This window comes from Anser anser (assembly GCF_964211835.1).
Source record: "Anser anser genome assembly, chromosome: 8".
Lineage (NCBI taxonomy): Eukaryota > Metazoa > Chordata > Aves > Anseriformes > Anatidae > Anser > Anser anser.
Window position 1 is genome coordinate 13,172,535 of NC_139728.1, and position 25,993 is coordinate 13,198,527.

The 25,993-nt window shown below is 37.5% G+C and overlaps 1 protein-coding gene and 1 long non-coding RNA gene across 5 annotated transcripts in view; both read left to right on the forward strand.

The window, feature by feature from the left end:
• The window catches only part of BRINP3 (BMP/retinoic acid inducible neural specific 3), a 237,490-nt gene that overhangs the window by 78,687 nt on the left and 132,810 nt on the right, over positions 1–25,993 (forward strand). The gene's annotated exons all lie outside the window — the stretch shown is intronic.
• Positions 1–25,993, forward strand: part of LOC310903389 — a 78,005-nt gene that overhangs the window by 20,877 nt on the left and 31,135 nt on the right. The window contains exons 2-3 of the long non-coding RNA XR_014587502.1: positions 10,488–10,578; positions 15,700–15,848. This is a non-coding gene — a long non-coding RNA (uncharacterized lncRNA). The remainder of the gene's footprint in view (positions 1–10,487; positions 10,579–15,699; positions 15,849–25,993) is intronic.

Below are 25,993 nucleotides of genomic sequence, written 5' to 3' on the forward strand. Positions count from 1 at the left end.
AGCAGCTGCCCCATGTCAGACCAGAGCCAGCTCCAAAAGCGACCCGCGGCTGGCCAGAGCTGAGCCGTAAGTGATGCTGGTTGGGCATCTGAGGGAGCAGAGTTAAGAAAGGGGAAAAAACAAACAAACAAACAAACAAAAAAAACCTGCTGCACAACAGCAGCTGGGAGAGACGAGTGAGAACCAGCCTTGCAGCCCCCAAGGTCAGTGCAGCAGGAGTGCAGGAGGTGCTCCAGGCACGCAGCAGAAGTTCTCCTGCGGCCTGTGGAGAGGCCCCTGGTGGAGCAGGCTGTCCCCCTGCAGCCCATGGGTCCCACACGGAGCAGATCTCCACGCTGCAGCCCGTGGAGGAGCCCACGCTGGAGCAGGTGGATGTGGACTAGAGGAGGCTGCGGTCCATGGAGAGCCCCTGCAGGAGCAGGCCCCAGGCCGGAGCTGCAGCCCGTGGAGAGGAGCCCATGCAGGAGCAGGGGGTCTGGGGGGAGCTGCCGCCCGTGGGGGACCCGTGCTGGAGCAGTTTGCTCCTGAGGGATGGACCCCGGGGTATGGACCAAACTGGCTCCCTGTGGGAAGCCCACGCAGGATCAGTTTGGGAAGGATGACATCCCATGGGAGGGACCCCACACAGGAGCAGGGGAAGAGAGTGACCGAAAAGGAGTGGCAGACATGAATTGCTATGGACTGACCTCAGTCCCCATTCCCACTTCCCCTGTGCCGCTCAGGGGGAGGACGTAGAAAAGGGTGGATGGGGTGGGAAGGTGTTTGTAGTTGGTTTTCAGTTTCTCACTCTTCTAGTCTGCTAGTCGTAGGCAATATAGGGATATCTCCCTACAATGAGTCTGTTTTGCCCATGGCATGACTGTTGTCCTTACCTCAACCCTTGAGCCCTTTATCATCACATTTTCTCCCCCTCTTCCTTTGAGGAGGGGAAGTGAGAGAGAGGTTGTTGTAGAGTTTAGCTGTCCATGATGGTGAAACCACCACGAAGTGTAATATATGTAAATTGCTGTTGGACAGTAAAGCTGACTAGATTTTCATATGATAAAAAGATGTCAAACACAGGTAAAATGTTTAAGTTACGAAAGCTGAAGCAGCAACTGTGGAGAGGTTGGCTTGCAATTGCAAAACTCGGGAGACTGGCCTTGCAATTTTTAGCTGATCTCTGCTTCTTAATATTCTGCTAGTTGTCACAACAGATGCTTTCGCTATCATCTCTGGCTCCGATGTAGCATGTAAATACTGTTTTATTACCTCTGAAATACAAAAACAAAACAAAAGTTGTATCCATATTTTACCAAAGCAGCAGTGGCTTATTCAGGATTTTCCCTTCAATGTTATATGTTTTCTAGTATCTGTGGATTTAATATAATAAGTTTGAGAATCTGTTATTATAAGCATAACAAATTACCTACAGGATAATGGATGGAAAGAGATGAATTCCTAGAACATAAATATGTACCATTCATTCACAGTTAGAAATAACAGAACAATGGCAAGGCAGATTTATTATTTGCTGGTATATCTATTCCTGTACATGATTTTTTAAAATTATAGTACATAGAAAAAATTAATTCAGTTTATTAAAGTGAGAAAACTAATTTCTGTTTTCTATTTTGTAACTACAAAAGTTTTTCATTTTCTCATATATTTATGAATAAGCATAACATTCATCAAAGTGTAAAGAACGTTAGACGTATAGCTTATTCTAAATCTCTTATTTCACCAACAGAATGTATATTATGTGTTAGAGTGCAAGAAGTCTGAGCTTTAGAAAGTCTACTATTTAATGAAATAATCATTTATAAATATCCAAAATCTTTATATAGACAAAACATATTAAATCCATTTAGACATTAAAATAGTACATATAATACTTGCTTACTGGGTTTATTTCCTGTTTAAGCCATGCCTCTTCAGTATATCAGAGAATGTATCCTTGAGATAAATTTCTGAATCTTTGTCTCTGTTCTGCTCTCAACTCTCCCAAAAAGTATGAAAAATATTAGTGGGGTTGCAGTATCATACTTAAGTAACCGTACTTAAAAGGGAACAAGATATCAAAGGAAAAAAAAAATAGCCAGCTTTTATTCTAATTGTCCTACTGTCAGCAGTTTTTTTCTGGCTATGGAAACATATTGTTTGCCAGCCATCAGCTAGAAATTAATGATCTGCAGCACAGATCATGAAAAAATTAGTAAGACTTGGGATTGTCCCTCTCGAATGGTTAGAAATCATTAGGGTACCATCACCTCATTTTCCCTTGGTAGAATTTAGTCATGACTCACCATTCTGTTACTGGCTTTCACAAGGTGTATATACAGGTAGAGTAGCTGTAGTACATACAGCATACTTTCAAATGGAAGTGAAAAACCACAGGCTGAGGAGACATAGATATCTGAAGTTACCAGAACTTACACTGATAATTGAATACAATAACTGTGGTTATAGAGAAGACAGAGTCAGATAGGGGCACAGCAAAATGTTGTGGAGCAAATGATCAAAAGTTGCAGCAAGAGGAATTTCAGCTGGGCATAGAAGAAAAAATTCACAATGAGAGTAGTTAAGCAAGAGAATATGTTGTCCACAAACTGAAAGTACAAGTATCTCCCTCCTTGGAGATATTCAAAATTCAACTGGACAAAATATTCAAGATTCAACTGAAAATGTCCCAAGCAGCCTAAGATTATGGGATCTGCTTTCAGCAGGAGGTTGGACTAAATGACCCTTGTGTTTCCTCTCAATCTAAATTGGTCTATGAAGCCAAAAAATAACATAGACCAAAAAATAACTTAAGCCTCTTCTTAAAAAACAAAAACAAAAAACAGAGTATTATAAATATTCTTTCTTTCATGGTCATGCTTGATTCAGATCTGGAGAAGGAAAAGACACATGCAATAAAATATTTATAAAACTCCTACAGTCACTTTTCGATCAGACTATCCCAAAATATTTTATAAAAAGGTTTTGGAAATGGGTTTCTCCTTCCATAATGGGTTTTCATTCACTGACATTTTATTTTATTGATTTCAAGCCTTCCAGTAATTTGAATGATTTTTTTTTTTTTCCAGTGGACGAATATGAAATCTCACTCCAAACAGCAGTTTTATTTTCCTCAGGAAAGGGAAATCTAATTGGCAGTTAGATCAGCTTTCAAAGTCTAAAGTAAAGACAGGCCAGTTAAGGTTTAGGTTCTCAGAGAGTACGCAGCTGTGGTTTATTGTCCAGAGTTAAATCTCAATCCAGACTTAGGTAATATTTTGCCACTTCAAGAATTTGCAGCTTTACTTCAGTGTTGGTACTTTTCTTCTTAAAGAATCTTTCTGCTGAGCCAAGGACATAAATCAGACTTTAAATTCAAAGCATTCACAGGGCTACCTGTGCTCCTAAAAAGATTTATTAACTTTTAGCACCACCAGATAGTTAGCAAAACTGCTTTGGCAGAGTTACTTGAAGAAATGCAGCTCTGATGGACAGCTTGCATGGGAAAAAAAAAAAAAAAAAGAAAAGTTTGATAATTCCAGGTAGGCTAAGTGAACTTAACAGATGAAGCAAGACCTTAACAAGTGATCAGAAGGATGTGTTAGCTCATACCTAAAGGGAATGCAATTTAAAAATATGCTACAAATGAGAGTCCTTGTGGTATCTGTCCCTTTGTGGCTAGAGGGAGATAAGGGTGATTTCCTGAAAGATACATCATTTTAGCAGAGCAGAAGCTGTGAATTTGAATCCAGCAGGTAGTTTCTCTTGAATCCATTTGCACACACATATATATATCTTTTTTACTATTACACGTTTCCTTTAGTTTAACCTTTTAAAATGTCATTTGTCCTACACCAAAAAGTGCTGGTGATAAGGTTTTAAGGGATATTCTATGCTCAGAGAAAAAATATTCTTCAGAGAGAAGTAATGGTTCATATAGAGAAATAGTTCATATACAGAGGTATGAAGAAAAGGGGAAGAAAATCCTGTGGCTGCTAACCATGGAATAAACATGGAAACAGGGAAAACAGTTTGATTGATCCATAGCATTTCTTATTTGACAAAACTAAGTTTTTGACTGAAGTACAGAGGGTGCAACTCAGACCTGCATAAAAGCTTCACATATTTTGAGAAGGAGCATTTATCCATATCTGTAGGAATATATATGTGCTATATATGTGCTAAAATGATCTTGTAGCCGGTGCCAAATGGGTTAGCCAGCATGTTACTCTAGTTTTCAGTGCAAGCAAAAAGCTCACAGAATTTTACGAGTCCTAACCAGTGCCATTTCTAAATTTTGAAATTCATCTTTTCATTAAGACAAAGCTCCTGCATCTCAATGAGAAGCCAGACCACTTATTTGCATGCCTTCTGTCATGAAGCAAGACATCAAAAATAAAACTGGATTCATATCCTGATTTTTGTAGCTACACTGCATTACTTGAATCATATATTTATCTGCTGCAGTTTTTGCATGGCATTGCTATTTTATTTGCATGGCATTGCTATCAGCATTTGCATAATTGTAGAACCCACACTTACTACAGCAGAACAAACACAATCTTGAGTGTTTAATACCTGGAATGGTAACAGGGAAAAGGAAGTCAGAAAAAGACATATTTATCACCCCTGTTTCTTAGATGGTTGCAATGAAGCACAGAGATATTTATTAAAGGTCATATAAAATCTACCTGGGGGGCTAAAAATCTCAACACCTGTAGCTATATGCTGAATTTAACACCTTAGCAACAGGACTCCTTTTCTGCGGTTCAACAAAGAAAATAAAAACCTTTAAACCACTGATACAAACTGCTGGACAGGGGAACATGTCAACATCTCTAAGCATTATGTATATTTTTGTTATAAAGGGTGCACTATAGCTTGCATGTAATTGTCTGTTTTAAACATGTTCATTTGAAGAGTATGTAAACATCCTACTATATTTCTGAAATGTTCTACAGTTTTACAAGCCATAAAATTAGTTTTATTTCAAGGACAGTTTTGCATCATTGCTTGCTAGGAATACTTACTTGAATATCTGGACACTGTTTTATCTCATCGGATATTTGGGAAAAAAGGGATTGAATAGCAGGAAATATATATATATATATTTATATGTAGTAATGCTAACTAAGCTTTAGCTCAGTGAGAATAGCCAATTAAAACTCAGATACTACAAGCTGCACTCAACCAGTTCACTACCACCACAAGAGGTTAAGAAACATCTGTTTGTCTTAATATGAATTCAAAAGAAAAAATCTGAGCAAAAATAACAACAAAATAAGCAATTCAAGCCTTCAGGTAACTTACAAGAAAGTGATATGACTTCATACAAATCAGCAATTAAAGTAAAGATAAAAGAGAGAAATCACTCTTTTTTGTGTCATTTCTGTTTCACCAGATATGTCTGTTCCCAAGGATAATGAGGGATAGATGTACTCTCCTAATAGTCATGGATGACACACCTGAAAATGCAAGCAGGAAATGAGTCATGAGACTTTGTCAGATAGCTGGAGCTTAAAGCATGAATCTGCAAGGTCATAAAATAATTAGGGAAAATTGTTTATAAACAACCCTTCAGGACACAATTTATCTTTAAAACAAAAACGATGGAACTGATTTCTAGAACACTAATGATACCCTCAAAATTGACATGGAAAGGTTGTAATTTTCACGTAAAACTTCCTAAAATGAATAGATATAATTATTTTCATTTCAGCAGCTCTTTTAGTTTAAGATTGGACCAAAAAAAAAAATAGCAAGATAGAATCATAGAACCATAGAATCATTAAGGTTGGAAAAGACCTTCAAGATCATCAGGTCCAACCATCAGCCTGGTACCAATGTCACCCCCTAAACCATGTCCCTAAACACCATGTCCAGTCTCTCCTTAAACACAATATTTTATGAAGCCCACCTAATTTGGACTCAGGTGTGAAACATATGTACTAGCATTTGTTTCTACAGAAGACACGGACACACTTTAAATGGGATCTTGATTACGTAAGACTTCAGCAGAAGCGAGAAAGGTCAATACATGCATTTGTGAGGGAAAACTATCCTGGTTTAAAGTGATTAGTAAATAGGTCACTGATTGGAAACTTTTTTTTTTTTTTCCCCAAGAGCAAGCTTATTAGTATCCATAAAGATTCCAAAGTTGCTTTTATTACACTCATTTGTAATTCTTTCCATGTGGATATGATCAATTTACTTTAGAATATATTCCTCAGTATTTTAGGATTAGCTTTAATGTACTATGACCTTGAGTCTGGCCAGATATAGTTAATACATTACATTGCTGTAAATTGTTGAGCCAACTGCTGAAGTAATACTGCCAGTTTTTACTGCCATTGACATCCTCTTGACTGGGAGGGAAATAGTTATGAAATACTCTGCTGAAATATTTGGAATCGGCCTGGTTATCGGAAGTGATTAGTACTGAGGTGCTTGTAATCTGTTCACAAATCCTACATTTTGGTGGAAAGCAGATGAGTGTGGCTCTTCAGTCTGGGAATGCCTGCAAAAGAACTCCTAGATGTGTTTCTCGCACTCTCCAACTTCACTTTGTAAACGTGTCTGACTCCAGCAGAACTTAAGACTGAGTAGTAACACTTGGTTATGTTACACCTTTTTGGTACAGTCAAGCATGTTGTTTCCTTCAAACAATAATGGATATTGCTGATAAATATGAAGCACTGAGTCCCACTTTGGGAAATTGGTGCTATGGAAATTGGATCCTCATTACTGACTGACAAAGATGTGATGGACAAGGATTATTTTTTATGAAACAAATCTGTCTTGCCTTTTCTGCTAGAGTGAACTTGTCTGAAAGCCTTGGAAGTGGATTAAGTAAAAGTTAAAGGCTTTCCTCATTTTTGATTATGCTTATACTATTGAGTGCCTTTTTTGTAGGTTTGGGAACTCTGTTCAGACATTCAGTTATCTGCTGACAATCCACACTGCTGCAATCTCAAAACTCAGTTATAGCAATCACTTTATGTTTCATTATTCGTGAGACAAATCCACTGAGTTAGTTCTAAGGACAACAATATGAATACGTTAGGTTCTCATTATTACAGTTAAATTCAGCCTGGTTCACACGCTTCGCATTTGGCATCTATTCAATTTAAATTGCTAATTTTGATTGTAAGAACAATGGGCTGGTTTGGCTAGACTCTCCTGTACCTCCACCTGATGCTCTTGTATCAACAGCTGAACATCCATGGTATAAAGTCCATGCTTGGTAAAGTCACCAATTTTGGAAACGGATGTCCCTTGAAATCCAGAACATTTCGTCTTACCATACTTTTAAAAATATTCAGTGTGATTTTTTTCTAACTTGCCATCTCTTTCATTTTGTTGTCTGATTTTTTTTATTATTATTTTTACAATTTTATTGACTTTAAAGAGCGATATTTAACAAATAATTTAGTCTTTGTCTTTTGTTATTCAGCAGCTCAAGTACTATTACTCTATTAAAAGGGAGGAACGTTAGTTCAGGTCTATATGTGGTGGTTTCACACTGATGGCTATCTAAGCTCCACCACACTGCTCTCACGCTCCCCCTCCACAACAGGACGGGGAGAAAATATGATGAAAAAAAAGCTCATGGACTGAGAAAAGGACAGAGGGATTGCTCACCAATTACCATCATATGCAAAATAGACTCAGCTTAAAGTATATTAATGTAATTTATTGCCTACTGATAACAGACTAGAACAGTGAGAACTGAAAGCAAACTAAAACCACTTTCCCCCCACCTACTCCAGATTTTCTCACTTCTCTCTCCAGGTTGCTGTGGCTCAGTAGTGTGTTTTTCCTTTCTTAAACGTTATCAGAGAGGGGCAACCAAAATCATTTATTTTATCACTCACTGGCTTAGCTCTGGCCAGTGGTGAGTCCCTTCGCAGCTGGCTAGAGCTAGCTCTGATCTGACATGGTGCAGCTGCTGTGCTGTGCTCACAGAGGACAATCCTGCAGCTGCCCCACTACCAAAACCTTGCCACATAAGCTTCATACATGGTGTGGCTATTTTACATTACTGTTTAGTTGCTAAAAGTGAGAGCTGAACCACAAATACTTTTGAAAAGCAAAAATAATAATAATAATTATAAAAAAAATCCTGTGAAGCCAGCAGTGTTTTCAAAGGTAGCAAATCTTTCTCCATTAAAACATGTCAAGTGTTATCTCAAATATATTTCTGAGTCTGCCATTGTCCATTTCTAGTGTCCATTTCTGGCCATGTTCTAATGTCACTGAATTAACCTTCCATACGTAGTATCACCATAAATCAAACAGCTCTTAAGACTTTGAAACTTTGAAGGTGAAACTCAAGAATTACTACTAGTCTGAATGAAGTTAGTTTTTTTTTTTTTTTTTTTAAGGGAAGGAAAAAGGACATAAATATCAAACTTGGGCACAGTTGTCAACTACGTCATTGCTATTGTGAAAACCAAGTGCTTGGTCATGGCAGAAAATAATTTGTTCCTTGATTGGTGTTTAGGACTGAGTTCATGCTCACCAATATTAGAATTAGCCTAACTTGTTTTTTCATCTTTGTCTTGTGCCTAAAGGCAAAATTAGTCCCTGCACTTTTGTTGCACTTTGCAGCATTCCCTCTGCAGCTACTGTCCATTACACCAACTGCCTTAAGGAATCACCATCTAAATCTCTTACTAATTTAAAATGAAATGTTCTATTTATGATAGAAATACAAACCGTGCCCATTACAACAGTATCTCTCCGTCTTTGATGCAGTCATCCTCATGATACTTTGGCAAATAGGGTACTATTAGGAAGGCCTTAAAAAGGGATTGGCAATGGTTGACTGGCAGTACTATACCTGATATAAATGAAACTGTCTGTTGCTAAAATTAGCCAGGGAAAACAACAGCAGCAACAAAGAGAAAAGAATTTCATCCCATGGGGTAATTTAAGGAATATAAAGGACTTAATTCTCAAGACAGTTTAAGAAGACACAGATTAGTTGCTTAATTTTTATTTTAATTTTATTAATATTTATTTTTATTTCTATTAGAAACTATATAAGTTTCTATCAGAACTCTGCCAGAACTGACAGCTTTAGACTTGTATCAGTTTGATTTCTCTCATTTTTTTTCATTCCTATTTCCCTTCTACCCTGTAATAGGAGCTTCAGCACAAGCTATTATTGGGGAAATTAGCGTAGAACCACAAGAACCACAAGAACAGAACCACAGGTGTCAGCAGATCTAAAATGTATCTGCTAAGTGGGATTAGAAAAGCATGTGGATAGTGATTTCTGTTTTCAGATTTTGACCCTCTGACACTCACTCATTTCACACTCTTGCTTTCCAAGGCCACAGCCCATCCAGTCCAGTTCAGATGTTCACTTTGTACCCAAGGAACTGTACAGTTACTCCCACCTCCAGATGCCTGGGTGCTGGCTGGTGGTGTCACCTAGCCGTAGTGATGTCACCTTGGGTTGCAACTTGAACACAGTGTTGGACGTCCCTGTAAGAAGTTCCCCACAGGTAGTCTATTGTTTTGACTATTTACTGCTTTTTAAATTAGATTGTTATCATAAGTCATCAATGGTCCTGCTGAGTACGTAGTCCTGGGCCAATATCTGATTTCCTCCCTATCTAAAGCCAGAGAATGACCTAAATAGCTCACTACTAGAACACAACGGTTTTATGCAAAAATAAAGAAGTCTGTAGCAACACAGTTAGAAGGACTTAGGATACCATAAGCTAAGCTTTGCTAAACTGAAGCATCCTGTCATCACACTATGCAATAAATACAGAAGTTGCTGCATATGACTGTAATTTTTCAGTAACATGGCATATGCTATTAATCTTGTGCTATTAGCAATTTCAATGTTTATAAACTTAGTCTTGTGCAATATTTTAGTGTCATCATGCACATGCCTAAGGAATCAAGTAGATAGATATGTCACTCTATAATTAGGTGTACTAGTACATTATGTTAATATTTGGGAGCACTAACCAGCTATCAGTACAAACACATAATACTGATGACTTGCAGTCCACACTGAGATCAGTCCACATTGGTTTAGCAGTTCACCGATGGTATTTTCATTCTTTTCTCCATCAAGGATTTTGATTTCTTGATTTAATCTTTTAGTATATTTTCCAGTGAAGTTTGCATACCATTTGTTCTTCCTGAATACAGGTATTACGTTTTACATAACATGAATCATGAAAAATTTCTGCAGTCATCCAAAATGGTAGATAACCTTTTTGTGAGATACATAGCTCAAGGCTGAAATTTTAGCTGTCTTAGATACAGAAAAGGAGCTGATTCTAAGCATTTTTGCTCTTGTCATTTCAAGCTAAACGTGATCATTATTTTGGGTCACTAAATCCTGAAAAGCAGGCTGAATAAATGTTATTCTAAAGCTATATCAAAACTATCATTACTAATCTATGTCTAATTAGTCTATTATCTATGTCTAATTAATCTATTGCCTAATACTATACTAGGCTGTATGCTGTCATGCTTACTAGGAAGAAGAAAAACCAGACAAAAAACTCTGGCAGGATCATGGAAGGAGAGACAAGATTCACAGTAACAAACAGGTGTATTGGTAATAACCAGGTAACAACCAGACTATTCATAGGTTGCATATGTTAATAACTGTAATATATATAGGTTAATAATTTTCAATTTCTTCCATTTCTTTTAATACTTGCTACATAGCTTTCTGAAACATCATATATTTTGAAGGCTCATGCACAACCAGTGAAATAAAGAAGAGATTATGAAGTATATTTGTATAAATCGACAGCTAAATGAAAATTTTTGCCTACGTAAAATGGGAACATACAACTAATGATGTAATTTAAGTACTGTCATTCACAGAAGACATACTGAGGTATCCAGTGATATGACTGCTATTCAAACCAGCTGTGTCAGCTCAGGCATCTCTAGCTTTGTACTGGAACTTTTCCATGGTCAGTTTGAGCTTAATGCCTTGATTTTTCCTCTCAGGGGAGAGAATTAGCCCCCATTTGTGTGACAGGTAAAATACATGGACTCATCAAGCCAAGTAAATAAGCCTGGCCCTCCTTTATTGCAGCTGTGGTATCTCTTCTCAAGGGTAGCACAGACAAAATGCCATCTTCAAAAGGACATTTCAATGCACAATCTGGTTGTTGATGTCATACTATGACTTGATGTTATCAGCATAGCATCAAAACAGTACTGAAAGTTCTCAGGAGTACTGTTTCGTCTCCTGGTGTATACAGGTCTTTGAATTTTGGACCTCTTTCAAAGAGATGTGTAGCAAACTGGTGATCATATTGACCGCTATAGCTAAGGCAAATGCTTGTAGGACTTTGAATCAGAAAAGGAGGGTTTATGGGTTTCCATGCCCTGTGATGACAAGGGATGACAAACACAACAGCAACAACAGATTTTCTTTCCCTGCATTTTGTCATCCCTGAATTCCTGCAGTGAATTATCAGCACTTGTCATATCATTTTCTTGACCTGGGTACCTCCATTCCAATACTTGATCGATCTCCAAATACATACAATTTATCTTGTGAAACTGAAGGCTACTTATGTTAAAAAAATAAAATAAAATAAACCCAACAGTTTATATTATTGAGATTCTTGACTCCACGGTAAAGTCTGGGCACAAGAAAGGGAAGAATCCAATTTTAATACTCAAGTTGGCTGAAGTATGATCTGCATTCCTGAGCAATTATATCACTGAGTATTGGCTTGCAGTCCAAATAAAAATCTATAACACTAACAGGAAAGGTCTGTACTCACCTTTGTGCGTAACACAGGAATATTGCATGGGAGCCCAAGCTCCAACTCATCCTGAAGTATGGGTCTGAGCCAGGGCCGAGGTATAGTATCTTCTATAGTTCCTTTCTCAGTACCCCTAGTCACGGGCTGCAGTCAACTGAGGGGCTATAAACAGTGGCTTCTTGCCAGGTTATGCTGTCTAAGGAAACAGTTTTTTTCAGCTGACTTTCTTTGCTTCCTGCTGAAATTGTGTAAAGGATCCAAAATGTTCTGCTTTCTTTAATACTATGATTCACTGAAAGAGACAAAAAACTTTACAGTAATCCCTCCTACCACCCATTTCCATCATCATACACACACTATCACCCCATCAATATCCAAACTCTTTGTTGTTATTATTATTTGCAAGTTTAATTGAAAGCTTATTGTTAGAGTTAATCTACTTTAGACAAAAAGCTCTTTTCACTGACACAGACAGGAGCAGAACTAGCCTGTAATGTTTACAGAACAATCTGGCATGTAGAAATGTTACCACTAAAATTTCTGCTACATGAAACACACAAATCAAAACTGCAGACTGCCAAAAGATAACAAAGGCCCTTAACAGTTTCAAGGTAGTTTTTGCAAATCTACATGGTCACTTTTTGTTATAGGACTAAAGAATACATTGAAATGAAATACAGTATTGAAGCATTAGTTTCTTAGAATTGAAAACTGAAAGCATATTTTTACTGTTGTCATAAAATATTTCTTCTCTTCTGCACAATGCAGCATTATTGAGTATGCACTTCCAAAATTTGAATGTCATGAATGCAGACTGAGCTGATGCTTTTGGCATGTTAAACGTGCTTTAGCCCGTTTAATACTGGTTAGCGTGGGTACATGACTGAGGAGATAAAAAACTGTAGTTCAAGATGCAAGCAGCAAGTATTTCTCTAAAGAAGAATTTCATAAGTTCAGTGACTTGTCCAGCTGGCTCAGCCGAGAATATCTTTCAGCTCTTGATCACTGTGTACCATGTTTTATTCAAGTCACACTTCCATAGAACTTTCACAGTTTTCCCTTTTTCTGAGATAATTTACTTTCAGCTTGATCTCAAGTAACTGTCCAGAGCTGGTTTTGTTCATCTGTGAAACAGAAGGTATTACATCAGTGCTGTAAGTGCTTATGGAATGCAAACACTGTGGAAATGTCATCAAAAAGTATACATGCATGGGAGTATTGTTACTTTAATTTTGAGCTGCTGAAGCAACCTGTATGAGCTTTTGAGGTTTTTATAGCAAGGATAAGTTCTGCTTACTTCATAGAAAATTCCCATATGTATACAAATAAGACAGGGCTAACCTATAGTGCAGAAAACAAGTCATTATTTTATAGTTATGTTAATTTAATGTGATAAGAGATGAGTGGAAAGACAGATTTTTTATTATGTCAAATTTCTTCTATTTTTTCTATTTTGTCTTTACTGGTTTTGTTCATTTCTGCTTCCACCACCTTCATTCATCAATACCCACATTTCAGCTTATTTTATTTCTCAGTAGAAAAAAAATCTACCTCTACTCATGCTTTTCTTTCTAAATTTCATTTGCTTTGGGAATTATCACTAGAGTCTTCATCTTCAGTCATTCCCCATAGACTGTGAGTTTCTTTGGACTTCATTTTTCCTTTTTTTTTTTTTAATAATCTATTTTTTTATAAGAACAGAAGATGTGAGATTATACTCACAAAAATGGTCCTGGGGAGGGGGTCTGCTGAGTTTCCTGGTTTTCATTAGGAAGAGAAACTGGAATCCTGGATTTTTAACACAGAGAAATATATGTTTGATATTGTTGTACATAATCATTGTCCAAAAAAAAGAAAATGAGTCCCCATTGATTTTGAAGAGTCAGATATAAACTGAAATTTGAAAGGAAAAAGACTGCATATAACTAAAGCAAAACATTTTCATATCGAAAAGAACTTTCAGTGTTGCAATTTTAATACATTATATTTTTGCATGCAGAAAAGAAGTCCTATTCATTTCCCCATAATTTTAGAATTTTCAACAAGATACTTCATTGAAAAAGTCTTGGAAGAAGATTATTCATAAGTAGTATTTCTTTGGACATACTTAAATGGTCTTCAGTTATAAGATAGATAATTCCTCTTTAATACTGTATAGTGAATTCATTTCCAGGAATGCAAATAAATGTGCGTTCAAGCAAGCCATGTATGACATTATGCAGCATATTAGGAACAAGCATTTCCATAAGAAACCTTTCAGAAAAGCAGATCTTATACACCACACATTGCCTTGTCTCAAGGGCAGTACTAGATGACAACTTGGAAGTAAAATCAGAATCTTAAAATAGCTGAATAGGTTTTGAGTGACAGAGTGGCTTCTGTTCTGCTGCATTAGATGTGCAAAATAACTGCCAGATAAGAGACCGCAAGACCTAAGGCAGTTAGCCATTGAGAGCTATATAGTTTTGGTATCCCATGGAAAGCTGTTGAGGGAGTGAGGGGTGGACAAGAGTTTGAGAGAAATATCCCTGCAGTCAGGCTTCCACTTAATACATTTAAAATTTGTCTTGGAGCTAGTTGTGTTCCTTGTACTATCCTCTTGGACTAAAGGACTGTTTTAGTTCTGTTTTTAAAAAACACTGCAATTGGAATCTTATTCTGCAACTGAAGTTTGCAGACATTGTTCTGATAATGGCACTACTAGTGAATTTAGTAGCACTACACTAATAGCAAATTTTGATTTATACATAAATAAGGGATCAGCAGCTTTGCATTCATTAGTATCCAATTTATTCTCTGTACTTTTGGGAAATTAATGATTGCAAGGAGAGAACTTGACTCTACTCTTCAGTTACTCTAGAGCTTTCTTCTGATGGTTTGAGAAAAAAAAACAACTTTCACCTTTGTACACTTACATACAAATCTCAGCCACAGTATGGTCTTGCTTAGTATAAGAATCAGAATTTTTCATGGGATTTTCTCTATATTTGGGGTCTTCCACCAAGTTCATTCCTATAGTTAAATTCTAGAAAACACTGCTCAAAGGAAACAGTATCAGCTGGAATCTTTAATTCCCAAATAATTTATAATATGTTTGATTCTAACATGTATCTCATTCATGTTATGCCTTATGTTTTTATGTGCATTTGACTAACCAGAGTGAGTGCAGGCAAATTTACACACACACAGTAATAAGGTTACCTACCCTTTCAGGAGCTTTGAAAAAATCTAGGCTACTTATCCCATTTTTATTCATTGATCCTTTCATCCTTGAAGCAAAAGACATTATATTTCATATCTTCAGCCACAAGGACCTCCAGCCTCACTAAGGAATTTTCTAAACCACTGACTCTAATTTCCATATTCTGGGGAGAACAGTAGAATGCATTAGATTAATATCTGAACTTAGTAAAGCATTTGATACCATAGCTTACAAGAATTATTCATGAAAATAATCTATCTTGGCTTGGCTATGACCCTTTGGAGGAATTTATACTTAAAAATGCTTAAATGTAAATGTCTGTGAGGATGTAGTTCATCAAGGGGACAATCAGGTCAACCCCAGACCTCAGAATGAAAATAAAATTAATGTCACTTATGTAGTCCCTTATCCTACTCAAGAGATCAAGCACATAAGTTTAGAGGCAGTACAGTATTTGAAAAGTACTGTGTTATAAGTGCCTAGGAGATTTTGGCTGACATTCTGATTTCTAATAGTAAGTTTTAGATTTACTTGCATATAGATACAAGCTTGCTCATTTTCCTCAGGAGGACTCTGGATGCATTTCATCAATTAAAAGAATATTTTATAAACGATTAACAATGCTCTGCCAACAACTGGTAGCACTCATTCAATTCCCAGAATACAATTAAAACTGCCACAGTGCAACTAGTGAAAAGCAAATGCCATCCATATCTATGTCATCCATAAAACTTTTTTCCTCCATTATAATTTCAGAGAAAGACAAGCAGATACCTTAATGATGTACAGAGGTGAAGAGCTTAGGCAAAATACAAATGCCATGGAACTGTAAAGGGGATGGGAAGATTTGTTATAACCAACAATTTTCACGCAAACATGAGGAAAAGAAGGCAGTAAGCATAACTGTAAGTGTTTAAGAACTTAACATTACTAAAGATAAACAATTTACCATGTCTTGACAGAAAATGGGGGATACGATTAATTTAGACCTCAAGTATGCTGTTCATAGTATATGGCTAAACTTGTATGAGAGTGAGTCTCAGTGTCTGTGTCACTTGGAATTCAGCTGAAAATACCTTCCTTTACCCTCTAATGAGTCCTTGCAGAAGTCATTTTTGGCTACTATGGCTACTGTTTGTAACTTCTGTGTTTCAAAGCAGTTCAAATAAGTTCTTGTTATCTCCAGAGGTGATGTGAAAGAAGAGTGGCAGGTCATTTGATTCAGAGAGATCATCTGGGAAATATTACTGTATGTCACACAGTAATAGCAGCCTTGGAAGGTGCCTGGTTGTTGACATGTGCTGTGGTATTTGGGTCATGGCTGGACACCAGTAACACTGTCAGAACCAGTCACCCACTAAGCAAGGGAATGGCTGTAAATCAGGAAATCATAAATTTATTTTTTTTGTTGCTAGTACAGAGAGGCAAGAGTAAACTTAGATTCATTTCAACTCTCAAGTAAAAAAGTGAACTGATGACTACTCGGAATATATTAATTTACATAATTTATATCTAGTTAATTTATATATTTGCAGAAATAAGGATGGATATGCAGGCTTCATACCCATTAGTCTGACCACTTTAAGAGGCTTCCAGTTTCCAAAAATCTATTCAAAAAATCTATAGTGCAGCTGTATAAGCCAGGGAACTCCGAACTTGAAGCCTGAATATGAGTTTTCCCTACTTTAGGCAAGCAAGTTTGATGCTTTCTATCTATCATATATATGTATTAGGGATTGAGATAATTTTTGTGCCTTGAAAATGACTGCAGCTGCCAATTTAATGGGAAGTTCAGTTTGCTGTAGCCAAACTGCTTTGCTCTTTTTTTTTTTTTAATTTGTGACCTGATCAAGTTCAACATCGGGGTCACTAAAAAACATCTTTATACGTTAATTACATGTCCACATGTGATCAACTAAAACATTGATATTTTTGACCTCATAGATAGCAAATAGATTTAAAAAGTTATATATACACCAGATTTTCTGTTAGCTGCCTTATTCCACTTGAAACAAAACTGTGTACAACCCTAGCAGAGAATATACAAGGTTAATGGAGATGCTGACATTTAACGTTAGTAGTATACATTTCAGCATATGGAAAGCTAATTATTTACAGCTTAAGCAGTGAGAAATTATAAAGCTTGGCTTTAGTCCTAGTATCTTCTCGGATGGTATTTCTGTGGGTAATATATACACAATAAGGATTTCTTACTGGTGCATTTTCTTTATTGTATTCTCTGTAGCCATTATTGTGCTGAACTTTCTGAAGGCTAGTATCTCACAGAACACAATAAAAAGTGGTTATTTAAAAACACTTCCATAGCTATAATACCTTTTATTTTTCCTTTTATTATTTTTTAATTTTTAATTTTTTTTTTTTTATTTCTACCCTGTTGCACTTTTTAAATAACTTTCACCTGAAAATACTGCTCTTATTTTCAAAGGGTTTACTAAATCACCTGTAGGTATGGTCCTTTTTACAAACCTTCTCACAAAACCAGCTTGTAAAGTCCTATGTGAAAGATTATTATTTCAAGTAGCAATTCATACGAACATCTGAACAGCAGCCCCTTGCAGTTATGAAAAGGAGAGATGTAGTATAGTGCAAACTTCTTATTATTTTAAATATGAAGTCTTTCTAGAAACTTCAGCAGTTCTTTCTGTGAAAGGTATGTACTTCAATAATATTTTATAAGACCTGCTGTGTTACGCCATTTCACAGCTAGGAAATCACACATTTTGATATTACAGGCTACACTTAAGTAATACATTCTTTATAAAATTTGAATTTAAATGACTTCTTCTCTATGATAAATTAAAAAAAATATTTTGATCCATAATCTAACAGTTATTACCAAAGATTAATAAACTAAATGCACTGGGTGTTTTCTTAGAAATTATGAGAAACTCATCAGAGAGGTCAGGTGTTAAAATTTTCTTTTTCTTATTGATAGAATTAAAGGAAGCATGTAATCTCCCACTATGCTTCCATCTATCAAGGCCTATGTAACTGTGGTCATGCATTTGAGGCACTGGAGCAGGTTGCCCACAGAAGTTGTGGATGCACCATTCCTGGAGGTGTTCAAGGTCAGGTTGGACAAGGCCTTGGGCAAACTGATCTAGTGGGTGGCATCCCTGCCTATGGCAGGGGGGTTGGAACTTGATGATCTTTAAGGTCCCTTCCAACACAAGACATGCAATGATTCTCTGATTACAAGGGGAAAAAAAAAAAGTTATTTCTACATCATTCTTGTCCCTACTTTGCTTGACTTTGAGAGCCTTTTTCATTTGGCACTGCAGTTGAGAGACGACACATCTATCCATCTCTACATATATTTATTGCAATTCATGTTAGAAAATAAAAAAGAGGGGATGAATATAAAATATTTGTTAAGTTGAAGATGAAGAAAACACCTATATTCAAATCCTTCCATTCTCTGCTGTAGATTTTGGCAGAAAAAAAAAATAAAAAATTGTTTTCCATGTTAATGTGGAACCCTTACTTTGACACCAAGCTTTCTCTGTTCTGTATCGCACTTGTGGAGGTTGCCAAACTCAGAAATTTGTGAACTTGGCTTTGTTTTTACCCTTCACTTCTATACAACTATCTATACAACAAAAAGGATAAAAAGGTAAAATGACAACAGAAATTGACAATAAAAAAGTTGGATGAGTGAGGCAAAGATTGAAGCAATATCTGAGAATAGACAACTCAATAAAGGTCACTGAAATACACTGCAAGGAAACATGAAGCAGGGATGCTATAAACTTCTCTAAATTGGAATGGGATGTCTGAGAGAGCAGAATGGATTAGGAAGGCCAGGAAATTTGTGGTGAACTTAAACACAATGTTAAAACTCATTAGTGTGTGTGTGTGTGTGTGTGTGTGTGTGTGTCTGTGTCTGTGTCTGTGTGTGTGTGTGTGTGTGTCTGTGTGTGTCTGTGTGTGTCTGTGTGTGTGTGTGTGTCTGTGTCTGTGTGTGTGTGTCTGTGTGTGTGTGTGTGTGTGTGTGTGTGTGTATTGTGGTGGGTTGACCTTGGCCAGCTGTCAGCTGCCCACTGCCCTCTCACTACCCCTTCTCACCAGCACAGGCAGACAAAATAGGAGGCAAAAAAAGCACATGGGTTGAGATAAGGACAGGGAATTCACATCTTAATTACCATAACAGGCAAAACAGATTCAACTTGTGGAAAAATCATTTCATTTATTAGCAATTAATACTACAGTAGGATGGTGAAAGACAAATGCAAAACCTGAAACACCTTCCTGCTCCCTAACAATGTCCCAGGCTAAAGTTCACTCCTTCACTCCTGACTCTTTTGCCTCCTCCCCTGCCCTGAGTAGTACAGGGGAGGATGGGAAGTAAGGGCTTGTGTTCAGTCCATCACAGGTCCTCTCTGCTGTTCCTTCCTCCTCACTTTTCCCCTACTCCAGTGTGGTCCTCTCCACGGGCTGCCCAGGAGTCCCTGCTCTGGTGTCTGGAGCACCTCCTCTCCCTCCTTCTGCTCTGACCTGGTGCAGGGCTGTTTCTTGCACCTTGTTTTGCCCCACTCCACATTGATGTGCAGCATTTTTTTCTTTTTGAACTGTGTTTCCCTGGAGATGCCACCAGCATTGCTGACAGGCTCAGACTTGGCAGTGGGGCTGTTGTAGAGCTGGCTGGAACCAGCTGTGACCAGCTGGAACCGGCTGTGACCAGCTGGAACTGGCTGTGACCAGCTGGAACCGGCTGTGTCTGGCACAGGGCTGCCCCCCATCTCCTCTCACAGAGGCCACCCTGTATCTCCCCCTGATGCCAGCACCTTGGCATATAAACCCACTGCATGTTTGTGTGTGTCTGTCATTATTGCACAAAGGAGAAGGGACAAAAGGGTTTTATGAGACAGGTATCTGAGAACATTTAATTGTTTCATTTAAAAAAATGTAACTCATTCTTGTGTGTGGTCGGTTCCATTCCCTCCTCTCTCACTACCCCTTTCCCTTAAAAACAAACAAACAACAACACTAAACAAGTCCTTTCCTTCCAGACCTGAAAAATTCTTGAGCTGATTACAACATTGGTATGCAGCTAACTTTTTTCTCTGGTGAAAATTGGAATGGGAGACAACAGATACAGACAAGATACAGACAACATCTTCAGACAAGACAACTCTGGGAATGCAGAAGGAAGGTGTACTGCCCTTGGCAATTGTACTCAGATTCAGCCTTGGCTTCTCATCACTAGATGCCCCAAAATACTAACTTCAGCCTTCAGGTAGAATGTTGGGACGCATAAGACAGACAACTTAGATGAGGAGATGTTATAGACAATGCTGAGGCTTGAGCCCATATAAGGATACTGTGAATAAATTTTGGTCCAGGTGCTTGGCTTGGTGATAAACTTGCAATTGGTTCTGCTACTCTTCAGAGAGTTAGATCATTAATCTTCATACATAATTATATGTGGAGTTATAAATTTCTGATCTTCATTCTTGCTCTTGGGATAGATTTTCTTTCTGCCCATTTCTATTCATGCAAGCTTCCATTTGATTCTGCGAAAAGATTCACTCCTTTTCATGGGCTCAAAAATTGTAGCTAAAGCCATTTCCATAGGCATGCAATTATGCAGCTGCTTCATGCTCCTGTCTTTTTTGTTGTGCTTATTCTTCTTCCTAGTGTAATCTCAGTGACAGGAGTTATGATACTGGAGTGACACAGCTTCTTAGATCAGCAGTCTTAATGCAGACCGCTCTTCATCCACATCTAACTTTCAGCCAGAATACACACTATTTGCAGTCTGAGCTATATGTAAAGATCTTAGAAGATCTTAGAAGATTCTTTCTTCTCTTTAGGCTATTCTGTTTATAGTGTGTCTGTAGTTATGTATCTGATGGAAAGCAAACAAGTTTCGTGCTGTGTTTTGGGCATCCATGTGACCAAAGTGTTTTTTCATGTGGCTTTTGAAAATACCAATACATTGAAAAAAATATTGGCACTTCTGAGATATACCATATGCATCCTTATAAAGTCATCTAAAATTGAATCCAGTCTGACCTACAGATTGCTTTTAATTTTCTTGCTGTCATGGACACTTCATCTCAGCATCTTCTGTTCAGTTGGCTGAAAAAAATGGAAATATGCTTTCAGATAAATTAAGGTGCAATATCACACTCCATTCCCTTTCTTCTGCCCTTGTTTTTTCCTTACAAGAGGGTGTTTGATCTGTCAAGGTCACACACTGGAAAGTATATAATGCAGATGCTGGAAGTTGTCTAGCAGCCTGAAAACATTTGTTCTTATCACAAACAAATTGTTCAGTTACTCCTCAGACTGTTTAGATCTCTGACTCCTGACATTTTCAAATGATAGTAGTAAAAAAATAAAATAAAAATGAATGTAGTAAGTGAAGTAGAGCTATGGCTGCTACTTTATGTACTGCATGCACAAAGTTAATGAATCTGTTTTCTAGGGTAAGAGGTTATGAAGTAAAGTAAAGTGTGTTGGAAGTTGAAAAAAAACTAGCAACATGAAAAATATATACAATAATATACCTTAAAATATAACTAATTTGAGGTGTTTTAGGAAAAGATCTTTTGTTCTGGGCAAAATTTGATAGTACAGTACAATTCTTTCAGTGGTAAGAGAAAGCTGAGAGCATATCCAAAAGAGACAAGATGTTTTAATAGACTCAAAGATAGAAGCTGAGGAGGACTGGCTTCAACTCTGCTGTAGAAAAGCTGAAAGAAAACCTTCGATAAAGATCCCTCTCTATTCTACCACGGGAGGTACTAACCTTCCATTAGGAAACAAATATATAGTCCTCGGAATTAAAAAATTACTTGGATGGGAAAAAGAAGAAAAGGTCACAGAAAAAGATTCACCACTGATTTTTTTTTTTTTTATTTTTTTCAAACAAATCTATTACTATCAAGGATACCTGTCACACAACTGTCTTGATTCTTTGCAAACAGACCCATGGGCTTCAGAGCACCTGCTTATGAGAATCAGTGGCATAGATGCCTGCTGCAAGGAAACTGCAGTTTTGTGTGCTTTTAAATCAAATCAGAACTGAAAAGGTGTATGTAATTTATTGATGTTAAACATCTGACTCTCTGTTAGTGAACTATACATTCAGAGACAATATTAGTAATACAATGATAAACCACAATACTAGACATCTACAAGTTAATATACACCTGTAATTTCCAGGCACACTTCTGTAACCAATCCCAAGAGTTCTAATATGACACAAATAGGCTCAAACACACACATACCACCCTCCCCCCTCCAACACACGCACACAAAGCTCCCCAGGAGTCCCAGCTGAACACCTGAGGGGTTCCCTGGGTGCTGTTCACTGTAGCGCCACTCTGAGAGCTGGTTGCTGGCTGATGGTTGGTTAAGGTGGCAGTTAGGATGTTGCCAAGGTGACACCTGGTTACTGCTTAACCCAAGGGACATCTCTTTCCTTTTTCAGTTTTGCAGCAAATGCTCTCAGATGTTTTTTGGTGTTTCACTCAAACACTGTTTACACTTACATGTGCATTAGCTGCTGTTACATGGGCCATTTTGCTTCGAGCAGTTGAATCCCCAATCCAAGAATGGGAAAGTTCATACCACTCGAAAGACAAACAGGAATTAAAAAAGGAGCAAAATCTGAAATAGCATGCATATAAAAGAATGAGGGTTTTGAGGAAAGGTCACCCAAAGTTAGTAAATAGTAATAATATTGCTGTTACTTGGTCTGGAGAGTAAGAATAAGTCAGTGCAATATAACAACAACAACAACAACAATAATAATAATAATATTACATCGCAAACCAGAAAACAGACATCTTAGTAGATTACCCTTAATTTTTATATAAGTATTTTTAATAGAAAATATCTAAAATTTGGGGAAAAAAGCACCAGACAGGTGGGAACTGTATTCAATTCTATGTATAAAGAGTAAGAGAAATACCATTATTTTAAAAATCACCCAATACCAGATTTCATTTGATGTGGAAGGTAGTTTTCCTTTAAAAACAAAGTTGAAATAATACATTTGTAGTAAGCTTTGATATCGTTGTTTCAGTAAACATACAGATTAGTCAAATCTTACATAGCCTGGCCTTTTACATACAGAAGAAAAAGAAATACCCCTACTGCTCAAACTGCAAGATGTTTCTACCTTCTCTTGTCTGATGCTTGCCTTTAATATCCCTAGATATTTTTAGTCTGTAAAACCTGTAGCACCTTTCATGCAGATGAATGATTAATAAATTGTACACCTAAGCTCCTATAAAATCTTAAAAAAAAGTGAAAAATAATTATCTGTGCACAAAGGAAACAGTGTAGTAATCAGAGAAAAAAAAAAAAAAAGACCTTATATTCAATCTGCTCAGATCGTAAATGGATTTTAGTGTTTTAATTTAAAAAAATGGTGAAGGGCCTGGGACACAAGTCCTGTGAGGAACAGCTAAGGGAACTGGGGTTGTTTAGTCTGGAGAAGAGGAGGCTCAGGGGAGACATTATTGCTCCCTACAACTACCTGAAAGGAAGGTGTGGGGTGCTGGGGGTCGGCCTCTTCTCACAGATAACCAGTGATAGGACTAGAGGCAATGGCCTCAGGTTGCAGCATGGGAGGTTTAGGTTGGAAATGAGGAGACATTTCTTCTCAGAAAGGACAGTCAGGCATTGGAATGGGTTGCCCAGGGAGGTGGTGGAGTCACCATACCTGGGGATGTTCAAGGAAAGGTTGGATGTGGTGCTTATGGACATGGTTTAGTGGGTGACATTGGTCATAGGGTGATGGTTGGACCTGATGATCTTGGAGGTCTTTTCCAACCTTAATGATTCTATGATTCTATTCTATGATCTTTTCTAAATATGCTAAAACATATGTTTTAGATTTAGTTTCTTTATGATGAATCACCGGAAAATTATTATTAGAAGACATTTTTTTCCTAATGCTGTTATTAATATAAATAGTTCAAGTGGCTTTGTAAGGAAATTTTTGAAAGTTTTTCAATGAATTCTCAGTCTATTGAAATTCTCTGTGAATTCTGGTTAGCTAAAACCATTGGGCTTCAGGATGAAGAGGAGTTCTCCTTCCTCCTTCCTGGCCTACCAGAACTACCTGGGAATAGTTCCCACCCTCTCCCATCCCAGCCTGTGGGCTAAGAGACTGCTGTGTGTTTCTGTCCCCATGACTAGCTGGCAGCAAGGCCATGCACCTATTCTGGGTGTGTAGGCATACACACATTCTTACACACACAGCATGGACACAGCCTTTCACACAGACCGCTTAGACCCCTTTTTCAAGCCCTTCCCACCAGTTCCCCATGCTGGTTCTTCTCCCCATCTACAGTGATCTCTCCCTCTCTGCCCTTGGTTCCTCCTAACTAAAAAACTTGCCCCTAGTTATTTTTTCCCTCCAGAAGTTATTTTTTCTACATCAGCACACAACTTGGGTATTTCTGATAGCATTTCCCAGACGATCTTGGTGATACTGATACAGTTCCCAGCTGGCATTGCAGACTGTCTCCCTAACAGGTCCCCGGTGCTCCACTGCAAATAGTTGTAAAGTAGGGCTTTCTATAAAATAAGCTCCATTAAAAATCTGTAAAATCTAACAGTCATTCCTAACAGCGCTATCTGTAACTTTTGTACTCTTCACACTGTGTTATTTGTTAGGTTCAGCATTTTTTCACGTCATGCCTGGTAGTTTTCCAAGGTCTGTTCGGTTACCCAAAACTGAGTCCAGGGCTTAGTTATTTGTCTGCATAACTTAACAATACATGCCTGATTCTCGAGACTCTTTTAATATCCCAAGTTAAAAGAGCCATAAAAATAGAAGAGAAACGGATAATTGATTATTAAATTTAAATATATTTTTCCTTTATTACATACTTCTGCACTTACCCCAAAATATTTTGATCTCTGATTTTATTTTCATCTTTCTTACAGTATGATTAAATCTTTCTGACTGTATGCCAGAAATTTTAATGCCACTTTTTCCCTGTGCCTATTAACAAGAAGATATATTGGCTATTATATCCAAAACAAATGTTTTCAAAGTCTCTCTGCTTTTACATGCTCTTCATGCGCTTCATGTTTTTTGCTTGTTTTTGTAATCCACTGCTAAGTTTACTTTTCATACCTCTCACTGTCCATGACAGCCCATGTGATCCATTTCCCCTCACCACATGCCACGCCTTGCACTATACAAAACTTTAATACAGACTGATATGTCAGGAGGCTGACAACTATATGTCTCACAATTATAGAAATGTATGACAAAAAGACTTAAAAATGAAAAAAAAAATACACTTGTCCTATACAGTCTGATTTACATTAGAATAATATTAAAGCACACTATTAGAACATGAAGCCAAACATGATATTGCAGTGATTCTACAGTAACAAGTACTTTGGTGACAACAGAAAATGCTGGGTCCACTGCCTTCCTGAACTTTGTTCTCTCATACCAATACTGAACAGCTAACAAGCTCACAGTGCCCAAGCATCTGATCAAAAAAGCTCAAATGTACAACTAGTAACCTAAGAGAATGTGCAATCAGCAGTATGAGATCTAGAAATCTAACCTTCAAGATCAACCTTAGCCAAGGCAAAGTCATTGAGTTTCCGAACACCGAATTTCTACAAGGAGTTCTTTGGATTAATGAGATTAATTAAGGCTTGTGGTTTGCTGCCTTTCAGTTGCAGTTGTTGAGCCATTAGCTTTCTAAAAGGTACCCCATCATCCCAGCAATCTATAGATGTCCTTCCCTTGACATCACAGAAACCTGTGTATACTTATCATTCAATCAAGAATATGTGCTGAGAAAGGAGTTTTTTGCAGTCCTGTGCTGTAACTTCTGTCCAGCATGTGGACAACCTGAGTTGAATACATCCCAGAGACCTTTACCTTGAGACTGGAGCAGACTGCCAGGGATACAGATTAACAGTGATATTAATATATACCTGGCATACCATGGATACTGGGCACAGGAAGTTTTGCAATGAGCTGAAGCTTATAATCAGTAACTTCACAAATGCCTAGTGCCTGCATATGTGAACGTTAGAG